We start from the raw sequence: 26,724 nt of genomic DNA, 5'->3' as shown, positions 1-26,724 counted from the left end.
AATGAAAGTGGAATAGTCCCTTGAGCACTTCCTCCTTACTCTCCAAATATTCTTGAGAATGAGTTAGGAAAAATGAGTAGCAATCCCACAAATACTCTGAATTCATTCTACATGAATTTCTTGAAGTCTGTTCCAGGTTTCCAAAGCCCTACATATATTTGAGCCCCTCGGTATTTCCTTTTTTTACTTTCATGTTTATTAATTAATGCCACTTTTATAAACATTGGTTAAATACTGTATATTTGGCCTGGGTAAACAAAATTATTGACAAAAATTTCATAACAGTGCTAGTAGTAAAGGGGGCAGGTTATGGAAACCCACTGCCTATATCTGAGTCCTGTTTTCCTGATTGCTGGCTGTGTACTCTGAGCAAACCTTTGTGTGCCACAGTTTTTTATATGTTGAATAGGAATAATAATAGTACCTGTCTGATAGCATCGTTTTGAGGTTTAATTGAGACAATATTTTTTAAAACACTTAGGACCTGCATACTTTAGTGTATAGTCAGCTCTGAATGTATTTACTGTTATTAATCTGTTTCATTTGTGTGGATTTGAAACATTTTTTGTGAATCTGTTTTTTCACTTTTGTTGAACAAGGGAATAGAGAGTGAAAGAAAGTGTATTAGGAAAGGAGGGCTTAGGAACAAAGGAAAAGAGAGTGAAGAAGGGAGAAGGATGAAGGAAGGCGAGGGAAGGAGATATGAAATAAGAGGTTTGGTTAGAAGCACACTCAAGTCTTTTCTAGTTCTAACATGCTATGACATACAACAAAAGCTGTATACTCTTTCAATTTCATATTCATGCATATTAAATATATAGATATATCTTAGGCAGTTTAAACTGCTAGTGACTCTTACAGACTTAGTAAAGCAATTTTCTACTAACAACCATGTACAATCCCTGATATATAACTGAGCTTAAATAGGATAATTGCCTTGGATGCAGTTAGAGTATCATAACTTATCTGCAGTACATTTATCTTTAGAAGGTCCAAATGTATAAGTTATCTACCACATGATGCTGATTTTTCTATATTATATTTATTTCGGCCGGGTTGTAGGTTAAAAGCAACTGTGAACATTTTCTTCCTTCAAGTGCAACATGAATGTTTTCTTTGCACATAATTACATGTTAGGGTAGCTGAACTATATTGCAAGAGAAAATTGGCAAGGCTTCGTGGGAAAGTGGAGTTGAAGATTGCTTTTATTATGGTTTCACTTTGATCAGATTTATAGGCATAATCTGAACATGAACTTTTTCTAAGATTAACAATTCCTTAAATGCTGATCATGATGCTAATGGTTCTCTACAATTTTAATGTCTTAAAAATATCTTAGTAAGAACTCGTGAATTTTATATTTTTCTTAGTCTTCTAGTTTCAGTTTTTTAAGTATTATTGCAGATTAATAGTACTATCTGATATATGTCTTTATAATGATTTAGAGAAAATACAGCAGAATACAGGTGTGTATGGCTAGCTCTAAGTTCAGTTCTGACCTGGGCTGTCGATTGGAAATTTTACTCATGGCCTTTTCCCGTGGGCTTCCTTAAAACATGCCAGTGGGGTTTCAGAAGCAAGTGTTTCCAGAGAACCAGTTGGAAGCTTTTGTGCCTTTCATAACCTACCTTCTAAAGTCACATGATGTCGCTTCTGCCATGAATTTAAGCCTGCCCAGTTACAAAGAATGGGGAGGATTGTCATAACACCACCTCTCAATAGAAGGAGCGACTAAGTCACATTGTAATAAAAGCATGCACAATGCCAGATACTGCTGCAGCCATCATTTAAAATGCAATCTTCTATATTGGTATAAAAAAGAATGAAGTCCGGCCTGACCTGTGGTGGCGCAGTGGATAAAGTGTCAACCTGGAATGCTGAGGTCGCTGGTTCAAAACCCTGGGCTTGCCTGGTCAAGGCACATATGGGAGCTGATGCTTCCTGCTCCTCCCTCCCCCTTCTCTCTCTCTCTCTCTCTCTCTCTCTTTCTCTCTCTCTCTCTCCTCTCTCTAAAAATTAATAAATGTAAAAACAAAAAAAGAATGAAGTCCATTGTCAGCGTTATGGCTCTTCATACTGTATTTTTCACCACATTGACCTTAATTCTATCAGTAATTTCAAAATTTCACCAGGACCAACATTATAAATGAACCATAGTGTCAACATATCATGCCATTATACTATGCCTTTTACAGTGGAAGTTAACATGATCTTATAATTCATTGTAGACAAATGATCAGTGTTCTGTCCTTTAGGTTTAGCCAAAGAACACAAACAAAACCTCCCTTAGTTACAGTAGCTAAACAGCTAACAGAAGAATATGTCTTTATTGCTATCCAGAGGAAGTGTGAAACAACAACAATACTAATTTGCACAAATAATAATATATCTCAGTAGCTGCCCCAATTCCAGAATTTCTGGCCTCTTTCTTGTACACTGGTTTTGAGAGGTAATTCTCAAATTATTATCCATTAACTCCTGCATGGGAATCATTGAAGACAGGATCAGCCAACTCTAGCCAACAGGCTAAATCTGGCTGAAGCCTATGTGGCTTAGTTTGCTAAGAATGACTTACATTTTTAAACACTTGCAAAAAGGAAAAGAACACATATAATAACAAAAACAATAATAAACTAAATATGTGATAGAGACCACCAAAGCCTAAGTATTTACTATCTGGCCTTAGACTGAGAACATTTGCCGGCCTAGAATACTTGATAAAAATGCAAATTCCTCAGTTTCACCACTGAGTTATTGCAAAGCCAGTAGCCGAGGCCATTACAGCCGCCTGGCCCATGCAGGTTTGCATTTAATTTGGGCAGACAGTAGTAAAACTGCAGAGCCAAGAACTGGTGGGCCATTACCTTTATTCCCAGCTCGCATGCGGCGAGTGAGTAAACACAAACACACTGAGCTCCAAAACCCACTCATTCAGAGCTCACAAAGCTACTGACTCATCTGAGTTTCCTAGAATCAGAGCCCCCACCAGGCTTATCCCCTCTGATTCCCCATCTCCTTTCTCCTCTCTGCACAAACTGGCTTCTCCTTTAGCACCCAGCCATCTTGACTGCCTCCTCTCCAACCACGTGGCCTCTCTGCCCTGGAACAAGTGGTCTCCTCCTCTTCCAAATAGCCTCCTAGCTCCTCCTTTTAAAGCCTCTCAGCAGGACAGCCCCTCCCTCAGCACACAGGAGCATCACCAAGCCCCTTCCCAGGCATGAAGGTAACCAGCTGCCCCATGTGGGCAGCACCATTTTTAATTAAAAGTGAGCAAAACCAAATAACACAAAATCTACAAACTTATCTGCCCAACACTTATCAAATATGAATTTTGTGGCAGGGTGGCAGTGGGTAGGACAGGGTTTGCAGTGGGTTTGGGGAAACCGGATCTCTGAGAAATTTCCTAAGAGATTTTTTTATATCTGGTAAATTTTTGGTTGCTCACAAATACTTGGAAACACACTCAGTTTCAGTTTGGCTAATTTTTCCAATTAACTGATTTTCATTATTATTTATTGCTGTGTAAATAAAGCATAGGCACAATTCTGTTCAACACAGTAGATTTTGTTGTATCATAGCCAAGAAGTACTGAGATGAAAGTGAGCTCTCTTTTCCTGAAAGCAAAGATCATTTTACATTCGGGCCTTGACATTTTTGACATTTCCTGGAGGTATTTGCAGTATTCTTAAAGATGACAAAGCCCTTTTCAAAGTTAATAGTAAATTCTAGGAGGTAATTCCCTAAAGTATTAAGGTTGTGAACAACGGTGCTTTTGTCAACAATTTTGAAATAACTTTAGTATATTCAAAATTGTAAAAGATTAAATTATACTGTATTCATACTATGGCATGTTTAGCAGTCATTAAGTGGTGCTATAGAAAAATCATTAATAAAGTAGAAGGATGGTTACTGAAAGTAATATTTAAGTAGGTTATATCAACAAGGTGTAACAATTCCATTGTGTCAAAAAGCTATGCATGTTTTTATGTCTCCATGTCTTTATTCACCTATGGTCTGTCCATCTTCCTATATATCTATATACTTTCCTTTCCACCTGTTTAGAGAAAGAGTGGAGGAACAGAGAAAAAGATATTAAGGGAAAGAATTAAGGAATATATACCACAGCATTAATAACAAATCTGCTAACTTCTACTTTTGTAATAAAGAAAAGGAGTATTATATAAAAAAGAAAATAATTCTTCAACTCTCAAATTACCTAGTTTTTTAAATTGAAAACCTATAAACCTCTACTTTGGGTAAAAAGTACTCAAAATGGTTAAAAAATATTTTCATGACTAATAATTTATAAGAGACAGACAAGACTAAAGTGAAAAGATTAAATTAGTAATTATTATAATATATTCTCCAATTAAAACAGCAAGCTTGGGATAGTTTTCTAGATGATATGGTAACAGTAAACCTCCAAACTTATTATGAACCAAAATGCTAACGGTATGATTCAACTAAGATGTCACCTACCCCCCATTCCCCCCACTCCCACATATAAACGGCTTATTGGATTTATCACTTCCAAAAGCTTAAAGGGAGGTTATACTTGAACAAATAATTCATGTATTTTGCACTACACAATAATGTCTGTGTTCTTTTTTCCTTCCTTCTCTAAATCTTTTTTTTTAATTGACAACTGGATAGCCAGACTACATATCTTTAGATAAAATCAAAGAGTTCAGGTAGTAAAAAGTTGCTTTTTCTTTTTCCTTTTTGGTACAAAGATATCTTGAACATTAAATGCTATAATAAAAATAAACATATATTATATCATTCTTGCCTCAAAGCGTTTAGCAAAACGCTGCAAAATATTTTTTATAAATATTTGTTGGTAAATAGTTATCTTTCTGTTATCACATTTCCATTCTTGCTGCTATAGTGTTTTCTTCCTTAAAACTATTAGTCCAGCCCTGGCTGGGTAGCTCTGTTGGTTAAAGTGTTGTCCCGTTCTGCGAATATTACAGGTTTGTTCCCATGTCAGGGCACGTACAAGAATCAACCAGTGAATGCATGGATAAGTGGAACAATGTTCAGAAGTGTCCCAGGGAAAATGTTCAATAATATTGTACATCACATTAGAGCCGAGTCATTTCCTTACGGGATATTAATAAGCTCATAATGGTAGGGGGTATTCATTTGGGGCTGCTAAATATATTTTCAGATTTAATTCTCACAATAACCCTGTGGGGAGTTACCATTATTATAATAATGCTAGTTTTACAGACAAGAAACTGAGGCATTAAAAGTGTAGGAATGCGCCCAAGTCGTATGGTAATGGGTATAGGAAGCAATATTCAAACTTGTTCTGTTTTCAGAATTTATAACCTCAACTGTTATACTACATTCCCTTCTGGTTAAAATAATTTTTTTCAATTAGCTTAAGTATATCGAGAACTGGATTAAGACTAGATTATTCATCCATTTATTCATCCCTTCGTTCTGCCTTCATTTATTTAAAAATGTGTACTGACTCTGCTTTGTAGACACTGCCCTAGACAATAAGGACACACCAGCAAAGAATGCAAAATATCTACTGTTATTGAGTTAACACACAAGTTTCAGGAGCTGGACATTTATTATGTGTTTTCATGGTGACATCTTGCATATATTTTGATTGTACCTCCTATGTACAATTAAAACAAGCTTGGCTGGGTAAGTCAGAAGGGAAGATGAAGCCATGAATACACTACACATCCTGATGAACAGTGACCATTTCTCTGGACCTTGGCATAAGGCAGTCATTTAATTCAGGAAACATACTTCAAGTGTCCATCAGCCTGACTGGGTGCTGGCACAGTGGATAGAACGTCAGACTGGGATGCGGAGGACCAAGGTTCAAACACCGAGGTTGCCAGCTTGAGCGCGGGCTCATTTAGTTTGAGCAAAGCTCATCAGCTTGGACCCAAGGTTGCTGGCTCGAGCAAGGGGTTACTCGGTCTGCTGTAGCTCCACGGTCAAGGCACATATGAGAAAGCAATCAATGAACAACTAAGGTGTTGAAATGAAAAAATGATGATTGATGCTTTTCATCTCTCTCTGTTCCTGTCTGTCTGTCCCTATCTATCCCTCTCTCTGACTCTCTCTGTCTCTGTAAAAAAAAAAGTGTCCACCAGGTGACAGACTGTGTGGTGAGCTTGTCTTTGGAGCAGGCATACCAATTACTCTCAAAACAGCAAGAAGAGAGGGGCATCTCTACTTTACTATTTCTATTATTTATAAGTGAAATAAATCACCTTTTTAATTACCTTTTTTCTTGATAAATACCAAATGCACTCAGAAACACACTCTGTCCCCAGTGGTTCAGCTTCGAGGAAATTAAGATACTTAAAGCTAAATTATTAACAAGTCTTTTACTTTCGTCTATAATTGTGTTTAGAGAAAGACCCTTAGGTAGATTTTAATGTCACTGTTCCTTGGAGTCTATTTAGATATGGCCTTGGTATATTCTACCAGGGGTTTTGACCCTATTAGATGTGACCTATTTAGCAGAATTCTTATTTGCAACATCCCACCTGCTCAGAAGGGGATCAAGCCCACTGTGGTAATCATTCAGTTTGAGTACTGACAAAACAAATAAGGACACTGGAGAATTTTATTAAGCCTGACATGCAATGTTTAGAGCATTTTAATCACCGAAGAAAAATGAGTCGTCTTCCTCTCCTACTCCTGCTAAAGCACTTGGGAAAAGTTATGGAGATGGAACTGTAATGCAACTGTTTGTAGCTCCATGAAAGGTTAAATTTGCATAAAAATTAATTCATTAAATGAAAACTGTACTATAGTGAGGCTACATCAAATTGTGATTGACTAAAACTCCATTTCCTTGATTGACAGACTTAGTTGCATTTAGATAATGTTGGTAAATATCAGGAGACCGTATTAAAAAGATTCAAAAAGTTGAGGGGTTCACGCCATCTGGGTACTAACTTTTTGGTTAAGTTCAGTTAATGCAATATATTGTATGTGTCTACAGCAAAACATATTTTTTTTGGCCCCATGAAATATAATTTAGTATGCTCAATAGATAAATCTCTAATTTAAACTAAGAACCATGAAAATGAAGATCCAAGAACACAATAGAGAATGTTAAAATGATACGAACTAGCCCAGTAAAATGTGAATGAGAAAATTTGATGACCTGAGTGGTTTGCCGTGACTCTTCTGTCACAGGAATCTCCTGACTTAAAAGACATTGTAAGAGCCTTTCATAAAACATTCATATATGTAATTGAAGATTCTCTAAACTAAGAGTTGGGGTACGCATCTTCTAGATAATTCATTGATTTTTCAGATTTAATTGTGATTAGTGTAGATTTCTGAAATCCCTACATCCATTAATAATAACATACTATTTATTTTTAAGGGCTCCTTATAAAAATGCTTTCAGAATCTAAATGTAATTCAAAGCATAAAATTCATTGCTTTACAAAATGTAATTGGAAACACTTTTTCTTGGGCCTAGAAAAGATTTAAATGGTTATTCAATAATGAAAATGGTACAGTAAAAAGTTATGGCCTTCTCGGACCATCAGTTATGCCGTTGTCTTCTATTTATACGTCACCTTTTCTGGAAATAAAACTATGAGGGGAAGCAGAGTTGATCACCCCAAAATATGCCTTTTTGGATATTGATTATTTTATGCTGGGTATTTTTAAGAAAAGAAAGACTCTGGGAAAACTTTTGACCTTCCCTCAGATGACTGAATGAATTTAGAGAGAGGAGCTAATCCAAGAAGGAAGATATCACAGTTAACTCTAGTTTAATATAAATAGTGTGTGATAGAGTGGAGCCTCGCCAAATCATTTTGACCGACGTTCTCTGTCTCATTGTTAAAGATGGCCCAGCAAACATTTATTTGTTTATCTAACATTTGCTTCCATCTTAATGTTAATTGCCTTCCTCCGTTAAGTCCCAAACCATACCCTTCCCCCACCTCTCTTTTGCTCAGATGGCACTTAAACCTTAACTGTCCCATTTGTCCTCTGTCTCATAGTTGTACGGGACCCTCATATGTACATTCATAACAATTTGGTCATTTTCTTCTGTTAAGGTCTCATTTTAATTTGATTATTAGTCCACCCAAAGAACTTATAAAGGTAGAAGAAAAATTATTTTCCTCCCCAAAGCTACAAGCAATTCACTACAGATTTTAAAAGTTGGAAAGTGTACCATGTCAGGAGTTTCTACCAATTTTCACAGTTATTTTTTAAGATTCCCTTTTAGTCTGACCAGGCGGTGGTGCAGTGGATAGAGTGGAGGACGCAGGTTCGAAACCAGAGCTTGCCAGCTGGAGTGTGGGCTCATCTGGTTTGAGCAAGGCTTACCAGCATGAGCCCAAGGTCGGTGGCTTGAGCAAGGGGTCACTCAATCTGCTGTATCACCCCCCCCTCCACCCCTCATCAAGCACATATGAGAAAGCAATCAATGAACAACTAAGGTGCCCCACCGAAGAATTGATGCTTCTCATCTCTCTCCCTTCCTGTCTGTCTGTCCCTCTCTCTGTCTCTGTCACATATACAAACAAACAAACAAACAAACAAAATACCTTTTACATTCAGTGCTAAATAAAACAATTTCAGAGAAGGTACCCAGCTGATTTTCTCATTAAAGACCTTAACAACAGATGTCTGCATGAATATTGTCTTCAGGTTTCTCTTTAAATTTTGGAAGGCAGTGAAGGAGTTGAGAATTTAACAATTGGACTATATTAGCGATCAGCCAACAAGTCTGTTTCTTTGTCTTAAGTTCCTACAGAGAGCTAATGATGACGCCCTTAAACACAGACAATGACTAAACTAAGCTTGTCTGGTTGGCTTATTCATACCTTTAACACAGAGGGTAGAGTGTAGACAAGAGTGTTAAATAAAGAAAAAGAAAGAAATCAGTGCATAAGGTAACTGGATTCTGAGGCAGAATGGCTATGAGGATAATAGCCAACACAAACAATAGTCAGTGTTTCTCTAACTTTAGCGAGGACCCTATTCAGCTGGGTCCTTCCTGACTGTGGAATAAGAGGTGCATCTTCAGACACAGCTTCACAACAAAAATGAAATGCAAATGAGATACTGAGGTGAAACAGTAATATTTGGTGAGTCTCTGGAACTAAAGGGAACGATGAAGGGGAATTCACACTCTTCTGAACACGAATCATTTCTCCTCCTTTTCTAGGATTTCACTCTGTCTGTCGGTACTCAGCACTTTGCTCTTTCCTGTCTGTACCTTCAGACGCTCTCTGCTGTGGCCCTTTCTACTCTGTTAAATTATGTATAAAGAATGCTTAGCAAAAAATTTTTTCTTACAGCATCACTTTAGCCAAAAAACTGGTAACAATAGACGTGACAAGCATCCTTTCCTCATTCTGAAGAACGATGTTAGTCACAGCACCTGTCCTACTAATGGGGCCCAGCAACCCTGCAGCTCAGCCCAGGAGAGGAACTGCCTTGACAGCCAGGGAGCACATGCCAGCCTTTCTCTGTCTTTCTCTTCTCCTCGCTGCGAGAGCAAGAGGCAGCACGAGGGCTCTGAAGGAGGTGAGAAAGAGGCCAAGGAGAGTGAAAGGACAGACAGCTCAGACCCCTCTTTGTCCCTGCTGGCAACTGGAAAATCAAGAAGCTTGTTATTTGCCAGACAGATGTCCTGATTTTAATTAAACTGTATATTTTAATGATAAAAAAGAGATGGTTATGCAATTCTAAAGCATGCCTAATATCCAAGATAATATCTAGAGGCTAGAGAGGAAGACCCAACAGGAAAAGTTTAAAACTGTGATTGAAGAAAAAAGGTTATCACTTGAGTATAACTGTTGAACATATCCTAAGAAATAGACCATTGGCAGGTGGGTTGTTTGGGTTTTTTTTTGTATTTTTTTAAATTTATTTTTAGGGTGATTTTGGAATCTTTAAATGACTAGTTTATTAACTTTGAGAGGGGCAGAGTAATAGATTCATTCTCCTGGCTGTTTTCAAGGTGGAAATATGAATAAGGAAGTTCAATGAATTGAATAAAGGAGGCTTTGAGGATCAGTGTGTCTAAATTAGATTAATGGGGGAGAATAAGTAAGGTAGGAGGGCCCGAATTCCGTGTGTAACTAATTAATTCATGACCCAAGTTGTAACATCTGAATGTACCTTGACAAACTAATTTCTTCCTCGTTGCTGATGTTTGCTAATAATGTTTCCTTTCTATGGACATCTTTTGTGTCCACAAAATGACATATGAAAAACATCTTTCATGCAACCTTTTATCATACTGTAGTCAGCCTTCGCCCCTGGATAGAACTGACTTTTTGTTTTGGGGTTTTTTTGTTTGTTTGTTTCAAAATTGAACAATATACAGACTTCTTTCAGAGTCCCCTCACTGCTTTATTGCAACTGTTTATTTTTAAGTCTGTCATTGTCAACTAATGTGTGAGCTCCTTGAGGGCAGGGACCTTGCCATATTTCTATTCATATTCTTAAAATTAATACCATGCCAAGAGTACGCTAGATGCTCAATAACTATTTATAGAATAAATGAAGGAATACATTCAAAGAGTAACTTTTTCCTCAGATTGAGTGAAGACCTGATAGGTGGTCCAAAGTGACAGAATACCAAGCAAAGGTAAAATTCAGGTATTATTACCCAGAAACTACAATACTTGTTACATAATTACTCTTTTTAGTCCCCCAGAGTTCAAGATTATATTAGTTCATCAGTTATTGAAATGAAAACAGAGTGATTCAGTTACTAATTGCATATGCATTCTAATCTATTTGTCTTTTAGTTTATTTTTCATATGAAACAAATCCTAGCACAAGTAGAGTTATACAGTTGAAATTTTAAAAGAATCCTACATTTATATATTTCTTTTGTTCATTGTTTTCCTTTTTCTTCTTGCATTGCAAATAGGGTAATGTGTTTATTAAAACTGGGATAAATTTTAATTCTTTTTTTTTTTTGTATTTTTCTGAAGTTGGAAAAGGGAGGCAGTCAGACAGACTCCCACATGCGCCCCACCAGGATCCACCTAGCATGCCCACCAGGGGGCAATGCTTCGCCCATCTGGGGCATTGCTCTGTTGTAACCAGAGCCATTCTAGCGCCTGAGGCAGAGGCCACAGAGCCATCCTCAGCGCCCGGGCCATCTTTGCTCCAATGGAGCCTTGGCTGCAGGAGGGGAAGAGAGAAACAGGGAGGAAGGGGGAGGGGTGGAGAAGCAGATGGGCACTTCTTCTGTGTGCCCTGGCCGGGAATCGAACCCAGGACTCCTGCACGCCAAGCCGATGCTCTACCACTGAGCCAACTGGTGAGGGCCAAATTTTAATTCTTGATGAGTTCCTTCAATATTTAGACTACTTATGTTCAATCAGTGTGAAGTTGGTAAAGACCATCTTATACAGTCGTAATAAATTTAATTATATTTGTTGTTCCTTGTAGATAATGTGATTGCTTGTATTCAGTTTCTTGTATGAGGCATTTATAAGTACTTAGCTGTGCAATCTATTGTTTGTAGTAACTATCGTTCAAAAAGTAATTATTTCCACACTGTTGGTGTGTTCTCGTGAAATGCAACCCACAATCTTATTCTATTTGTGTTTTGATAGAGGGGGAAAAAGTGTAATATAGGAAAATGTAAAATGAATTTGGTGGACATCTGCCTTGAAAGTAACTGTGACAACATGTCCTTAAAAATTGTTTCATGATAGTGTAGTTGGTGATACTGGAATATAGCAGGTTTTAGTTTGCAGAAACCATGCCAATTTTCAGCTGCTATTGCAGTAGCATATGTGTTTGTTTAGGGCTCTTAGGGACTCAGCTGGCATGATGTTATTGGTGAACTACTTGAAAGCTATTCACAAGGCCATGTAGGAGTATTGACTACCGGAAAATTGACATTGTAAATGCCTTGAAATCAAGTATAAATAGATTCTAATATTAGAGCTTATTCTTTTGTAGATAAAGCAGATTCTGTTTGTGTCTTGTAATGCCTACTATACACAGGTCCTAGAAATAAACAATGGCAACTGTTCTAAGAAATTATATCATAGAAGTGCCTTGCAGGGGTGATTCCCAAAACTTTAATTATATTGCTGGGCATGATACATTGGGGAATTCCTCTGAAGAATGATTCATTGTGTCCCTTAGAAATATACCAAAGTGGGCTGACCAGGCAGTGGCGCAGTGGATAGAGCATCAGACTGGGATGGGGTGGACCCAGGTTTGAGACCCAGAGGTCACCAGCTTGAGCATGAGCTCATCTGGTTTGAGCAAAGATCACCAGCTTGGACCCAAAGTCACTGGCTTGAGCAAGAGGTTACTCGGTCTGCTGAAAGCCCATGGTCAAGGCACATATGAGAAAGCAATCAATGAACAACTAAGGTGTTGCAACAAAAAACTAATGATTGATGCTTCTCATCTCTCTCCATTCCTGTCTGTCTGTCCCTATCTCTCTCTCTCTCTGACTCTCTTTCTGTCTCTGTAAAAAAAACAAAAAACAAAACAAAACAAAAAAAAAACAAATATACCAAAGTGTACAGTGTGAATATGTTCATTAAATGGTGATCTGAAGAAAGCAAAGAAATTGAAAGGGTTAGCAGATCTTTCTGGAAGCCTGTCTGCTGCATGGTAAATGATAATTGGTTATCTCCAGGCAAAGAGAAATTGCGGAAGCATTTGAATGGAGCCTCTTTATTTCAGTGATCATATACCCAAAGTAACATTTTCTGTACATGGGACTTAACTGAAGATAGGCTGAATCACTCATGTCTTTATATCATTTATTTTATTTTATTATTATTTTTAGATTATGTCATTTTAAAAAAACAAACCAATCACGTAGATTTGTTAGAACTTGTGCTACCTAATGTATTGACATTCATTGCTTTTGACAAGATTTGTCCTTATTTTTGCATCAAATTCTTAAGGTTAATTGCCGCTTACAGGGTCTGTCCATTCTGTTTCCTGGCCAGTCCATGATGGGTTTCAGGTTTATTGATGTGATGACGGAAACCTTGGGGGCCGCGAGTGGCTACTAAAGTGATGCGTCTCTGTGGGGGATGCCTGGGCCCAGCTGGAGTTAACTTCCACAAGGTCTACTTTGAGATAGAATGAATTAGACATGCAATCAAGCAATAAAAGTTAAAATCTATATTCTACATTAACCATATTATTTACTTTTGGTAAGCTACTTAATTGTTTCATTCCTCAGGGTCCACTTTTATAAAATGGTGTGGTTTTAAAACTGTAAAGTCTTTTTTAGTTCTATTCATCTGTGATTCAAAATTAGCATAGATACTACTGGAGTTAAGTAACTTCAATTCCTTCTTTTCCCAGGAACATATGTAGACTACAGTTTCTAATGCTCCTTACAATAAATGGCTAAATCACTGAGCTCTAATAATGGAGCATGATCATAAGTGATGTGTGTCCTCTCAGGACAGGGTAGTTAAGAAGCAGGTATACTGTCTGGCCCTCTTTCTACTTTTGCTAATGACCACAAGGCTAAGGAAGTGGCAGAATCTCAAGATAGAAGTAACTTGGGACCCTTAATAACCATTTGGGGGAAGAGTTACCCTTTGATCAAGAATACTCATTTTGAATTTAGTATCAATGAAAAGCATTTGAGACTTGAATGTTTAAATTAAATTATTACTGTGACTAATAATACCCAAACTAATAATTTGGGACTCTCTAATTATAAAATAATGTCTTCTCTGTTTTACACATAGGAAATCATACAGACTCTGCTACAAATGTGTCAGAACTAATGAATGAATTGGTAAAGTTGCAAAATACAGAATTAGCAGTTGTGTTTCTGTGTACGACTATAACAATAAAACCTAGGAAAAAGATGAAAGAAAACCATCCAGGTATTAATAGCCTTTATGAGAAAGCATTCATTTCAGCTGTGAATAGACAGGAGTTTTGAAAACATTTCTTTGATGATATTAAAGAAACAAATACTATTATTTTTCAAAAGCTAACATCTCTAAGATAATTAGATTTTCTGAAAACCACTTACAGTGCAGGGCGTTAGAAGTTTCTCTAAGTAATCTAGATGGCAAACTTGCCTTTTAAAAGAATCAAGTCAAATGCTATAGGTTACTATCATGGGTCTGTCTCATAAGTATACATTATAATGAATTTAATTATGCAGTGTCAGTTTCAGCAAATTACAGAGTAAGATTCAATATGATTTAGTTGGAAATCTTATTTAATATATAGCAGAGTTAGTCTAACTGATGCGAAGTAATATTTACCAAGTACTGAATTCAGTAATATCTACAGTGAATATCAGAAGCAGCCAAAGATTATATACTACTTTACTAAGGGGAGAGGACACCTGAAATAAACAAACAAACAAACAAATGAAAAAGTATGTAAACAATGTTTGCAGATGATGCTTAGGATGAGTCTCATAGAGGAGGATAAATAAATATTCAGGAAGAGTAAGGATGTTATCATGGAAATTGTTTTCTATTGTGAAAAAATGAAAACTCTCTTAGATGAAAATCCAATTTAAAATACATTTTTGTATACGAAATTGGGAAAGGATGTAAGGATTCTTTGTAATGTTGTCTTAAAAGCAGACTTAGCCTGACCAGGCGGTGGCACAGTGGATAGAGCATCAGACTGGGATGTGGAGGACCCAGGTTCGAGACCCCGAGGTCGCCAGCTTGAGCGCGGGCTCAACTGGTTTGAGCAAAGCTCACCAGCTTGGACCCAAGGTCGCTGCTCGAGCAAGGGGTTACTCGGTCTGCTGTAGCCTCACGGTCAAGGCACATATGAGAAAGCAATCAATGAACAACTAAGGTGTTGCAACAAAAAAAAATAATTATTGATGCTTCTCATCTCTCTCCGTTCCTGTCTGTCTGTCCCTATCTATCCCTCTCTCTAACTCTCTCTCTGTCTCTGTCTCTGTCTCCGTAAAAAAAAAAAAATTAAATTAAATTAAAAAATAAAAGCAGACTTAAAGGCAGGAATTTAATGAAAGCCCTGGAAATGATAAAAAAATTTAAAAATATTGAGTAAGATAGAGAAAAAATAGTTTTCTATTTTAATTAATTCTTAAAACAGTAGGGAGGAGGAGAAAAATGGTGGACTACTCGGATACTTGAACTAGAACTGACACTTTAGGTTCTGTTTAATTCTAGAACTTCAATTCTTTACTTTTAATTCTTCAAGGTAAAGATTATATAACATGCTCACATCCTACAATTACTAGCAGTACAGGGATTATATTGAGCATTTGAAGGTATAAGTGGATATCTGGCAGGCATTCCCCTCATTTTACAGTTAGAGCTTTATATCCAAACTTCCCCTCTGATAATTTGTATGATACATATGTAAAACATGCATAGCATTTATTATAAACCAGATACAGTTTTACTTGATTTACAGATATTAATTCATGTGGTTCTCCCCACAACCCTGGACCAACAGAGCTTGCATTTCAATATTCAGATCTATTGTTTTCTCCTCAGCACTGAGGGAGGGTTGGTCTGTGTGATGTGTGAGAGTATGTCACTTTAGATATTAGGTAATAGAAGACACTTGAGGCTTCTTTCTGTAAAAAAAATTTAAGAATTTATTTGAGCCAAACTGATAGCAATTGCCAGGAAGCAAAATTTCAATGGATTGAAAAAATGCTTCATAGAATGGCAATTTGTCAGTTTATCTTATACTTTAGAGTCAAAGGAGGAGGTGAATGAGGATTACATGAAATTCACTGGTGGCAAAGTAGGGAAGCGGAACAGAGCAAAGCGGAATCCTCTGAGATTGGGTCAAGAGTAAACTGGAGAGACACATACTTCTTTTACATTGGTGGGTCCAGGATAGTTAATAAGTAACATTTACAGCACAAGGAGATGGTATTTTTGCAACAAGATAACAATGGTTTCTTGCATCAGTAGGACATTGTGCACGGAGGGGTCTGGGAAAAGGGGGTATTACCCTGACATCCCAGAGGTATGTGATCCTGGATATAATAGGATCACAGTAGACAGTCTTAGTTAAAGACTGAAATTTTTCAAGGAAAATTCCAGACCTGACTACCCGGCATGACCTACTTTTAGTTGAGAAGTTTTCTCTTCAGACTCTGTGGTTATTTAGGTCGCTGAGGTTGTAAGGCTGCCCCTGAGCTGGTCCGGTTTAGTATGGGGCCCGCTTTTGCCCCCAGGTGCATATACTCTCATCCTATGTCTCTGTCTCTGTCTCTCTTGCATCATTAACTCGAGGAAGCCAGCCGCCCTGCCAGGAGCAGAAAAGCACTATGGAGAGCACCATGTAGCGAGGAAAAGAGGCCTCTTGCTCACAGCTGTGTGAGTGAGTTTAGGAGAGGATACCAAGGCCCCACTTGAACCTTCTGATGACTGCAGCCTCAGTCCATAGTTTGACAGAAACTTCATGAGCTATTATGAGCCAGAGCCACCTGGCTAAATGGCTCAGATTCCTGCATTGTACATAGGCCATTCTTCTCCACTGTGCGAACACCAAATTGTTGTTTCTATTTTTAACGGCATTTATTATTTCTAGTTACTAGTACACATGATTTTTAAAGGCTGCAGTTTCCAGTCTGTCTCAGCTGTGGGAAAAGGTTTTCTATTGCCTGTAATTTCAAAATAGAAAAGTCTCATAAGTAGACCAGAGGAAATATGAGGTAGAAGTAGTTGTGGTGTGAGTCACCGATGCACAGAAGTGAGGAAAGGTGAAGCGGGGGGATGCATTAGCTGAGAAGGTGCTGAGGTTGGACTCTTCTCAGACAGACAGTTGTCTTCTGTCTGTTAAACTGGGAGCTGAAACCTGTTTCCTTGGCTACAGAGGACTTGATGCTCAATAGTCGAAACTAAAATGATTTCAAGTGTGTTTGTTTTATAGCTGAGTGGGCTAAGAGAAAGTATCAGCTTCCCTTGTCCTAATACATTCTCTTTATATGACTCTGGTGATGTCAAGCTTAGCGTATTAGCTGGCTTGAATCACTGGTCCTCAACAATTGAATATATTGGAAAACATGGTGTGTTTCATGTGACCTAGATATAAAAATTCAAAATGAATGACTGAAAAATAATTCATGGGCAACATTTATAGAATTAATATAAATACTTCAATCACATTATACTTGTAAGGATTTATAAAAGATATTTAAACATTTGTATCAAAGATATTGACAAGAAACAGATGAAATCTTTACAGCTGAATTCAATGTTTTATTTAAATAGAAAAAAGAGAGAAATTAGAAAAATATAAAATTATGATAGATGTATTTTTAATTTTGTAGTGGCAGATTTTAGAGTAGTTATACCCTGTGAAATATGCTATACACTTAGGAAGTCATCCCGGACTCACTTGACACAATTTGTTGACCAATCACCTTTATTTCCATGTATATATCTTAAATTTTTTGTGGTATTGTTATTATTGGTTTCATATCTGTCTCTGATTCTATCTGTTGTGGTATTATTAGCTAGCAACAAGTAAGCATTATTTGTATTTAAAAAAATAGTTGACTTACAGTATTATATTAGATTTAGGTGTGATTCAAAATTTATATAGCTATTTAAGTGATTGGCATAAATAACTCCAGAACTCATCTGCTGTAATAGGAAGTTATCACAGTGTTATTGACCATATTCCCTGTGCTGGGCATCGCTTTCCCGGGACGTTTGTGTCACAAAGGAAGTGTAAACTTCTCACTCCCTGTGACATCTCACCCATTCCACCCCGCCCCCGGGCCAGCAGCTGGTTCCCTGTATTTCTGAGTGTTACTCTTCTGTTTTATTCACTTTGTTTTTTAGATTCTATATGCAAGTGAAATTATATGGTATTTGTTTTGCTTCAACTAACTAATTCCATGCAGCCTAACACCCTCTATGTCAATCCATGTTGTTGCAAATGGTAAGATTTCATTTCTTCTATGGCTGAGTAATATTTCATTACCTTATACATACCACATTTTCTTTATCTACATATTTATTGGTAAACACCTAGGTTGTTTCCATATTTGGCTATTGTAAATAATACTGTAGTAAACATAGGGATGTACATATATATGTATTAAAATATTTATCTATTAAATATATATTAATTAGATATATATTAATGTATTAATATATATTAAAGTTATTAAATATATATTAAATATATACATATTAAATATATATTTAAATTACTTTTTTTGTTCCCTAAAAGTAAAATTGTTGAATTGTATTGTACATCTATTTTTAATTTTTTGAGGGACCTCCATACTGTTTTCCAGAGTAGCTGAACCAATTTACAATCCCACAACAGTGCAGGAGGGCTCTCTTTTTTTTTTTTACATCTTTGCCCACACTTACTGCTTGTTGATTTATAAATGACAGCTATTCTGACAGGTGTGAGGTCAATTTTGATTTTGATTTACTTTTCCTTGATGATTAGTGAAGTTGATCATCTTTCTTTTTTTTTTTTTTTAGATTTTATTTATTCATTTTAGAGGGGGGGGGGAGGAGCAGGAAGCATCAACTCCCATATGTGCCTTGACCAGGGAAACCAGGGTTTTGAACCTGCGACCTCAGAATTCCAGGTCGACGCTTTATCCACTGCGCCACCACAGGTCAGGCCATGAAGTTGATCATCTTTTGATATGTCTGTCATCTGTATGTTTTCTTTGGAGAAATGTCTATTCAGGTCTTGCTATTTTTAAAATTGAATTGGTTTATTTCTGATATTGAGTCACATGAGTTCTTTATATATTTTGGATGTTAACCATTTTTAAGATATATCATTTGCAAATATTTCCTCTCATTCAGTGGGTTGCCTTTTTGTTTGTTGATACTTTCCTTTGCTGAGCAAAAACTTTTTTTTATCATACCATGTGTGCATTGATTGATGCATATTAAGAGATCAACAAAATATTAGAAAATAAAAAATAAATTAGCTTTAGAAAAAATAGTGATTAATTAATTTTTAAATAAACCTCACTGATATTTAATGCTAGAGTGTGTGATAGAAATCTAAGATGGAAAGGAATAAATGCTTAATAATATATTTTAATGTTTAAATGAAGAAAGAAGATACTCATTTATTGCATTCATAAAGACTTTATTTATTCATTTTAGAGAAGGGGCATAAAGAGAAAGAGAGAGAGAGAGAGAGAGAGAGAGAGAAGGGGAGGGAGGACAAGAGGCATAAATTCCATATGTGCCTTGACCAGGCAAGCCTGGGGTTTCAAACCAGCAACCTCAGCATTCCAGGTCAGGGCTATATCCACTGTGCCACCACAGGTCAGGCAGCATTTCTTAACAATACAAATAGTTTTAAAGGTCAAAATTACCACAAGAATCTTATATATGGAATACACAAAAATAATTTGATTCTACATTTTGTTTTGCAAGTCATGTAAATCTTTTGCAAAAAATCGATTTTTATGAGATTTCAAAATAGAATTCAAATTATAAATTTTTATTTTTAGGATGTTTTAAATTACTTAACTCATTCATTTTTCATATAAAGTGAAATATTTATTGATTTATCCAAATTTCTAGTGCGCCAATTACATGCCTTGCACCATTCTAAGCACGTGGTCTTCAGAACCTAGTGCCTGGTATGGAACACTTTCTATCTTCAGAGAGTTTATATTTTAGTTTTGGGAGATATAAAATTAAAGTACAAAGAAAAATCAAGGTTTCTTGTTTGGATATACTGCATTTAAAAACCTACTAGATTTACATAGGAATGCTGAGAAGAAGAAATACAGAGACCCTAGGGGAGACATCAGAGCTGGAGATAAAAACTGGTATGTAGAAAAATATTGGTATATAAAGCCTGGCACTGGATAAAATCACCTATGGAGATTGTGCCAATGAAGAAGAAGAAGGAGGAAAAGAGCAAACAGGACAGATCCAGGGAACCATCAGTACTTAGAGGTCTGGCAGAGCAGAAGCAGAATAACCCATGAAAAAGCTCATGATGTGGGATGACACTGAGAAAGCCAAGGGGCAAAGAGTCTTTCAATAAGAGAGTAGCTTGTTCTGTGGGAGGGAGAGAGTGAGGACAAGCGCAGAGAACTCACCATTGGATGTTGCAAGATGACTGTCATCAGTGATCCATAGTCTTCCTGCTGTTTGTAATAACAGTAGTAATACTATTCTTAATAACAAACACCACATAACACTTAGGCTCAAACACTGCTTAGCAGGTGTTAAGCAACTTAGTTTAGTATATAAGAACCATTTTATTGGAGTGATGATGGCAAATATGTAATGGATGGGACTGAAAAGAAAATAAGAGAGAGTTGTATTAATCATCTATTGTTATGTTAAAAGAAAAAAGTATAGAAAAACTCAGTGGCTTGAAAACTGTGAACATTTATTATGTCACCATTCTTTTAGAGCAGGAATTTAGAGGCATTTAATCAGCTGGGTTTTCCTCAGAGAGAACTGCTACATGAAGTAGCAGTTAAGAAGTTTCCTGGGACCCTGCTGGATAGCTTAAGCATTGTCCTGATATGTAGAGGTTGCCAGTTTGAGCCCTGGTCAGGGCACATAGAGAAACAGATCAATGTTTTCTCTTGGTCTGTCTGTCTGCTGTCTCTCGCTTCCTCTAAAATCAATTAAAAAAAAAAGATGTTGGATGGGGCTGCAGTGGGTCTGAGAGATGTAAGATAGCTCAGTTGCAAGGAGGGAATAATTCCTGTTGGCAGGAGGGAATAATTCCTTGCACTGAAGCCTTTCCACGGGGTGGTGCCACCATGGCTGCAGGTTTTCCCACAGAGCAAGAGAATAAATGAGGAGAAACTGCTGTTACTTTTTTGTGTATGTGACAGAGACAAAGAGAGACAGAGAGAGGGACAGGTAGGGACAGACAGATAGGAAGGGGGAGATATGAGAAGCATCAGTTCTTCATTGCAGCTCCTTAGTTGTTCAGTGATTGCTTTCTCATATGTGCCTTGACCCAGGGGCTATAGCAGAGCGAGTGATCCCTTGCTCAAGCCAGTGACCCTGTGCTCAAGCTGATGAGTCCCTGCTCAAGCCTGCTGAGCCTGTGCTCGAGCAGGTGACCTTGGTGTTTCGAACCTGGGTCCACCATGTCCCAGTCCAACGCTCTATTCACTGCACTACTGCCTGTTCAGGCTGTGTTACTTTTTGTGACATAATCTCAGAAGATGCACAGCATCACTTCTGCTGTTTTCTGTTCACCTTTCGAAGCAAATGTGAAAAAATTTCTTTTAAGTGAGAAGAGGGGCGATAGTGAGACAGACTCCCGCATGTGCCCTCACTGGGATTTATCCGGCAATCCCCATGTTGGGCCAATGCTTGAATCAACCCAGCTATTTTTTGCATCTGAAGCTAATGTGCTAGGACCAACTGAGCTCTCCTCAGTTCCCCCGGGACCCACACTCGAACCAATTGAGCTGCTGGCTGCAGAAGGGCAAGAGGAAGAGAAGAGGGAGAGAAGCAGATGATTGCTTCTCTTGTGTGCCCTGACTGGGGATCGAACCCAGGATGTCCATACACTGGGCTGTTGCTCTAGCCACTGTGCCATCAACTAGGACCAAATGTCAAAGAATTTGTGAATATATTTTAAACCACTGTTTCTATGGTGGAGGAATAAAGAGTGCAATTGTAGAATTTTCTTTTAAGAAGTGTAACAGAGATGACATTAACTGAAATGAGATGTGGTATGAAAGGAATTTTTTTTTTAAGGACAATCTGAAAACATATGTATTTATAGGAATGGGATGTCACAAAAAAGGTGAGAAAGAGGCTACTTCATGGAAGTCTTGAACAAATTTGGTATAGAAAGGGGTCCACACGAAAGGAAAGAATGAGGACGCTGCTGGCGGAAACCAGACGGAAAGCAGGCAGGGTGGGTATGGAGACAGGCAGAGTGGGATTCTTTCTGATACAATCCATTTTTCTTGGGAAGTAAAAGGTGTGAATAGCAGTGCAGAATAAAAGATAAGGAGAAAGGGTCCAGGGATTTAAGAACAAATGAGAAATATGGGTTAAATCAAAGAGTAGGAAAATGAATTTATTATGAAAGATATAGTAGGACTAACTGGCTTTTGTGAGTGCTCATTTGAGATTCATGATCGTAAATATGTGATTCCAGACAGGACATGTGTGGGATTATGGCTGTCATAGGCTGAATTATTATTACCGCATGCCTGAATTATTATAATAGTTACCCAACTGGTCTTTCTCTCCCCGGATTTCCCCTGCTACTGCCACATCAATCTCCTCAAAACACTTTTCTGCATAAATCAAGTTCTGGGCCAGAAACTTTAATTGCTTCATCTTGGTCTTGAGGCCAAATGGTTAGATTTTGATTGCTAGACCAATCATGACATGTCCTTAGACTGTGTCTCCAACCACAGTAAACCATGGAGTATTTTCCATTGGGCAGTAACGCATTTGTATTTTGATAACAGCCAGTGGTGTAGTAGAAATATGATATTAGTATTATAGAGGTAAGGGAAGAAGCCTTTTAAGTCCACTAATATTTATGTTTAAAAAGAACAGAAACAAGGTAGACACAGTGGCTCTCACTTACGACTATGGGTTAGCATCATCTGTACAGCTTCTGGAATAAAAAACAATAGCTGGTTTATAACCTGATTAATAAAACCAGAACACCTAAGGAATGGGAGGTAGATGTCCTTTTTTGAAGCTTTCTAATGTTTTAGATACAGATTAACTAAAAAGATCTAATGTGATAAAGTGATTTGACTGTCCACATGTTTCATATATTATATGCAATAGGACAAGCATAAATGGAGTAATACTAAGCGTCATGTGGCAGTTAAAGTTAGTAACCTATGACAAGAGGGTAGGGGACACGAGCTAGTTCTATGTGGCACATTGCACACACACATAAAATTCCTCTTGGAAATTTTTCTTAACCTTGTATGTACTCTCCTTTGTAATCTGTCTCTTCTCTTCTCTCAAGAGGTACAGTTTATTTCTCTATTTCAAACACATCAGTGACCCCAGGCAGGACCAGCCGCGGAAGCTTCCATCTTAGCACAGACCAAATAGCCAACCCAAAGAATTGGAAACAAATAAAAGAGTGATTTAAACCACCAGGTTTTGAGGTAGTTGTTATGCAGCAATAGATAATTTATACAATATATAAGAAACAATTACCAATCTGTACATGTAAAAGAACAACCAATCAGTTGTAAATCCTTTCATGAATACATACTTTTGATAATTCCTGCAAAATCTACTTTTAAATCTCTCCTAAAAAAAAAAAAGTCTCCTGACCAACCAAACCTTATATCAATACAGTATTGAATATTTTTAGATTAATTCATTCATTTTAATGCATTTTTCTCATGATTTGTTCCACCACCTTTATTTCCCACCTGTTACTTTTTATATATGAATAAAAGAAAGTAACTAGAGATGGTTACCCCTGCTGCTGCTATCATTGAAATTACCACTACAGTAATATAAACAAATAACTTTATTGAACTTCTACTATCTGTCAGAGCCCTTCCATGAGCTTGGCCTGCAGCATCTCATTTCATTCCAATGCTCTGTGACCTGAGCACTATAATATGCCTTACAGAAGAGGAAACCAAGACTCAGGGTGAATAAATTAACTTACTTAAGGCCACATGCTTAGTAGATGGCTGAAAAATAATTTGAAAGAGATTATACTGAATCTATGACTATTTTCCTAACTAGTTTTAGAAGTCATTTCATTCTACATCCAAAGTACTTTCATAGCATGCTCCCCAAATTTGCTTTTGTAAATGTGCTGAAAAAGAATTTTGGCCCAATTTTTTTATATAGGAAATGAAAGTTAATATTCTTTGACAAGTGCTATTATATCAGGCACTTTCACACACACACACACACACACACACACACACACACACTCACACACACACTCACACACACACACACAATCTCATAGACCCTCATGGTCATCCTACATAGTATGCATCCTTTCTATTTTTATGGAACATAAAATGGGAAGACAAATAATTTCTCAAAGATTGTGTAACCTAGGAACTGGTAATGCGTGTCTGGAACAATAACACAGTTCTGTGGGACTCTAAACCTCAAAAATTTTCTCTCGTGCTGCTTTGCCTTTTTCTTTGAATTTATATCTGTTGATCACTTGATTTTGTTTCTCAGAGTACTAGTTCTCCCTCACAGTATAAATTGCTAAGAACTACTGCATCATTTAGGCTCTTCTCTTAAACGTCATTTCTTCATACGCCTTTCCTGATACCCCACATTAGCTTGGCTTCCCCTGCTACACACTACTAAAGCTCTTTTTCTTTTCTTTATGTAACACTCTGCATTCTTTTTTTTTTTGATTAATTTTAATGGGGTGACATTGATAAATCAGGGTACATATGTTCAGAGAAAACAGCTCTAGGTTATTTTGACATTTGCTTATCCTGCATTTCCATCACCCAAAGTCCAATTGTCTTCCGTCAACTTCTAACTGGTTTTCTTTGTGCCTCTCTCCTCCCCCAACCCCCTCCCTCTCCTTTCCCCCACCCCATAACCCCACACTCTTGTCCATGTCTCTGAGTCTCATTTTTATGTTCCACCTATGTATGGAATCATATAGTTCTTAGTTTTTTCTGATTTACTTATTTTGCTCAGTATAATGTTATTAAGTTTCATCCATGTTGTTGTAAATGATTCGATGTCATCATTTCTTATGGCTGAGTAGTATTTCATAGTATATATGTACCAAAGCTTTTTAATCCACTCGTCCTCTGACGGATACTTGGGCTGTTTCCAGATCTTCGCTATTGTGAACAATGCTGCCATAAACATAGGGGTGCATTTCTTCTTTTCAAACAGTGCTATGGTGTTCTTGGGATATATTCCTAATAGTGGTATAGCTGGGTCAAAAGGCAGTTCGATTTTTAATTTTTTGAGGAATCTCCATACTGTTTTCCACAGTGGCTGCACCAGTCTGCATTCCCACCAGCAGTGCAGGAGGGTTCCCTTTTCTCCACATCCTTGCCAGCACTTATACTGTGTTGTTTTGTTGATGAGCGCCATTCTGACTGGTGTGAGGTGATATCTCATTGTGGTTTTAATTTACATTTCTCTAATGATTAGTGATGTTGAGCATTTTTTCATCTGTCTATTGGCCATCTGTAAATCCTCTTTGGAGAAGTGTCTATTCATTTATTCTGCCCATTTTTGGATTAGATTGTTTGTCTTCCTGGTATTCAGTTTTACAAGTTCTTTATAAATTTTGGTTATTAACCCCTTATCAGACACATTGTCAAATATATTCTACCATTGTGTAGTTTGTCTTTTTATTCTGTTCTTATTGTTTTAGCTGTGCAAAAGCTTTTTAGTTTGAAATAGTACCATTTGTTTATCCTGTCTTTTATTTCACTTGCCTGTGGAGACAAATCGGCAAATATATTGCTGCGAGAAATGTCAGAGAGCTTACTGCCTATGTTTTCTTCTAAGATGCTTATGGTTTCACGGCTTACATTTAAGTCTTTTACCCATTTTGAGTTGATTTTTGTGAATGGTGTAAGTTGATGGACTAGTTTCATTTTTTTGCAGGTAGCTGTCCAATTTTCCCAACACCATTTGTTGAAAAGGCTGTCTTTACTCCAATGTATGCTCTTACCTCCTTTGTCAAATATCAGTTGTTCGTAAAGGTGTGGGTTTATTTCTGGGTTCTCAGTTCTGTTCCATTGATCTATATGCCTGTTCTTATGCCAGCATCAGGCTGTTTTGAGTACAATGGCCTTATAGTACAATTTGATATCCAGAAGTGTGATACCTCCCACTTTATTCTTTGTTTTCAAGATTGCTGAGGCTATTCGTGTTCTCTTTTGGTTCTGTATAAATTTTTGGAATATGTGTTCTATATCTTTGAAGTAAGTCATTGATATTTTAATCAGTATTGCATTGAATTTATAAACTGCTTTGGGTAATATAGACATTTTAATGATGTTTATTCTTCCTAACCATGAGCACGGTATATTCTTTCACTTGTTTGTATCTTCCCTGATTTCTTTTATCAATATTTTATAATTTTTCAAGTACAAGTCTTTAATCTCCCTGGTTAAATTTTTCCTAGGTACTTTATTTTTTTGTTGCAATGATAAGGGGATTGATTCCTTAATTTCTCTTTCTGACAGTTCATTGTTAGTGTATAAAAATTCCTCTGATTTCTGAGTATTAATTTTATATCCTGCCACCTTGCTGAATTCATTTATCAGGTCTAGTAGTTTTTGACTGTGACTTTAGGGTTTTCTATATACAATATCATATCATCTGCAAATAATGATAGTTTTACTTCTTCTTTTCCAATTTGGATGCCTTTTATTTCTTTTTCTTGTCTGATTGCTGTGGCTAGGACTTCCAGAACTATGTTGAATAAGAGTAGTGAAAGGGGGCAACCCTGCCTTGTTCTTGACCTTAAGGGGACTGCTTTTAATTTTTGCCCATTGAGTATGATGTTGGCTGTGGGTTTGTCATAGATGGCCTTTATCATGTTGAGGTATGTTCCCTGTATTTTCACTTTGCTGAGAGTTTTGATCATAAATGGGTGCAGGATTTTATCAAATGCTTTTTCTGCATCTATTGAAATTATTATGTAGTTTTTCTCTTTCCTTTTGTTTATGTGATGAATCACATTGATTGATATGCAAATATTGTACCAGCCTTGCCTCCCCAGAATAAATCACACTTGATCCTGGTGTATGATTTTTTTCATATATTGCTGGATCCAGTTTGCTAATATTTTTTTTGAAGA

General features: G+C 37.0%; 1 protein-coding gene across 5 annotated transcripts in view; it reads left to right on the top strand.

The window, feature by feature from the left end:
• Positions 1-26,724, top strand: part of NAALADL2 (N-acetylated alpha-linked acidic dipeptidase like 2) — a 1,156,801-nt gene that overhangs the window by 177,492 nt on the left and 952,585 nt on the right. The window contains exon 1 of one of the 5 annotated variants that reach the window (XM_066347122.1): positions 18,463-18,577. The exons of the other annotated variants lie outside the window; for them this stretch is intronic. The gene's annotated coding sequence lies outside the window, so the exon portion shown is untranslated. Of the gene's footprint in view, positions 1-18,462; positions 18,578-26,724 lie in introns of those variants that run through there. 5 annotated transcript variants of the gene reach the window in all.

Source organism: Saccopteryx leptura, chromosome 8 (genome assembly GCF_036850995.1).
Source record: "Saccopteryx leptura isolate mSacLep1 chromosome 8, mSacLep1_pri_phased_curated, whole genome shotgun sequence".
In the NCBI taxonomy this organism is placed as follows: domain Eukaryota; kingdom Metazoa; phylum Chordata; class Mammalia; order Chiroptera; family Emballonuridae; genus Saccopteryx; species Saccopteryx leptura.
The sequence above is the reverse complement of the archived record's forward strand: the minus strand, read 5'-3'. Positions and strand labels throughout refer to the sequence as shown.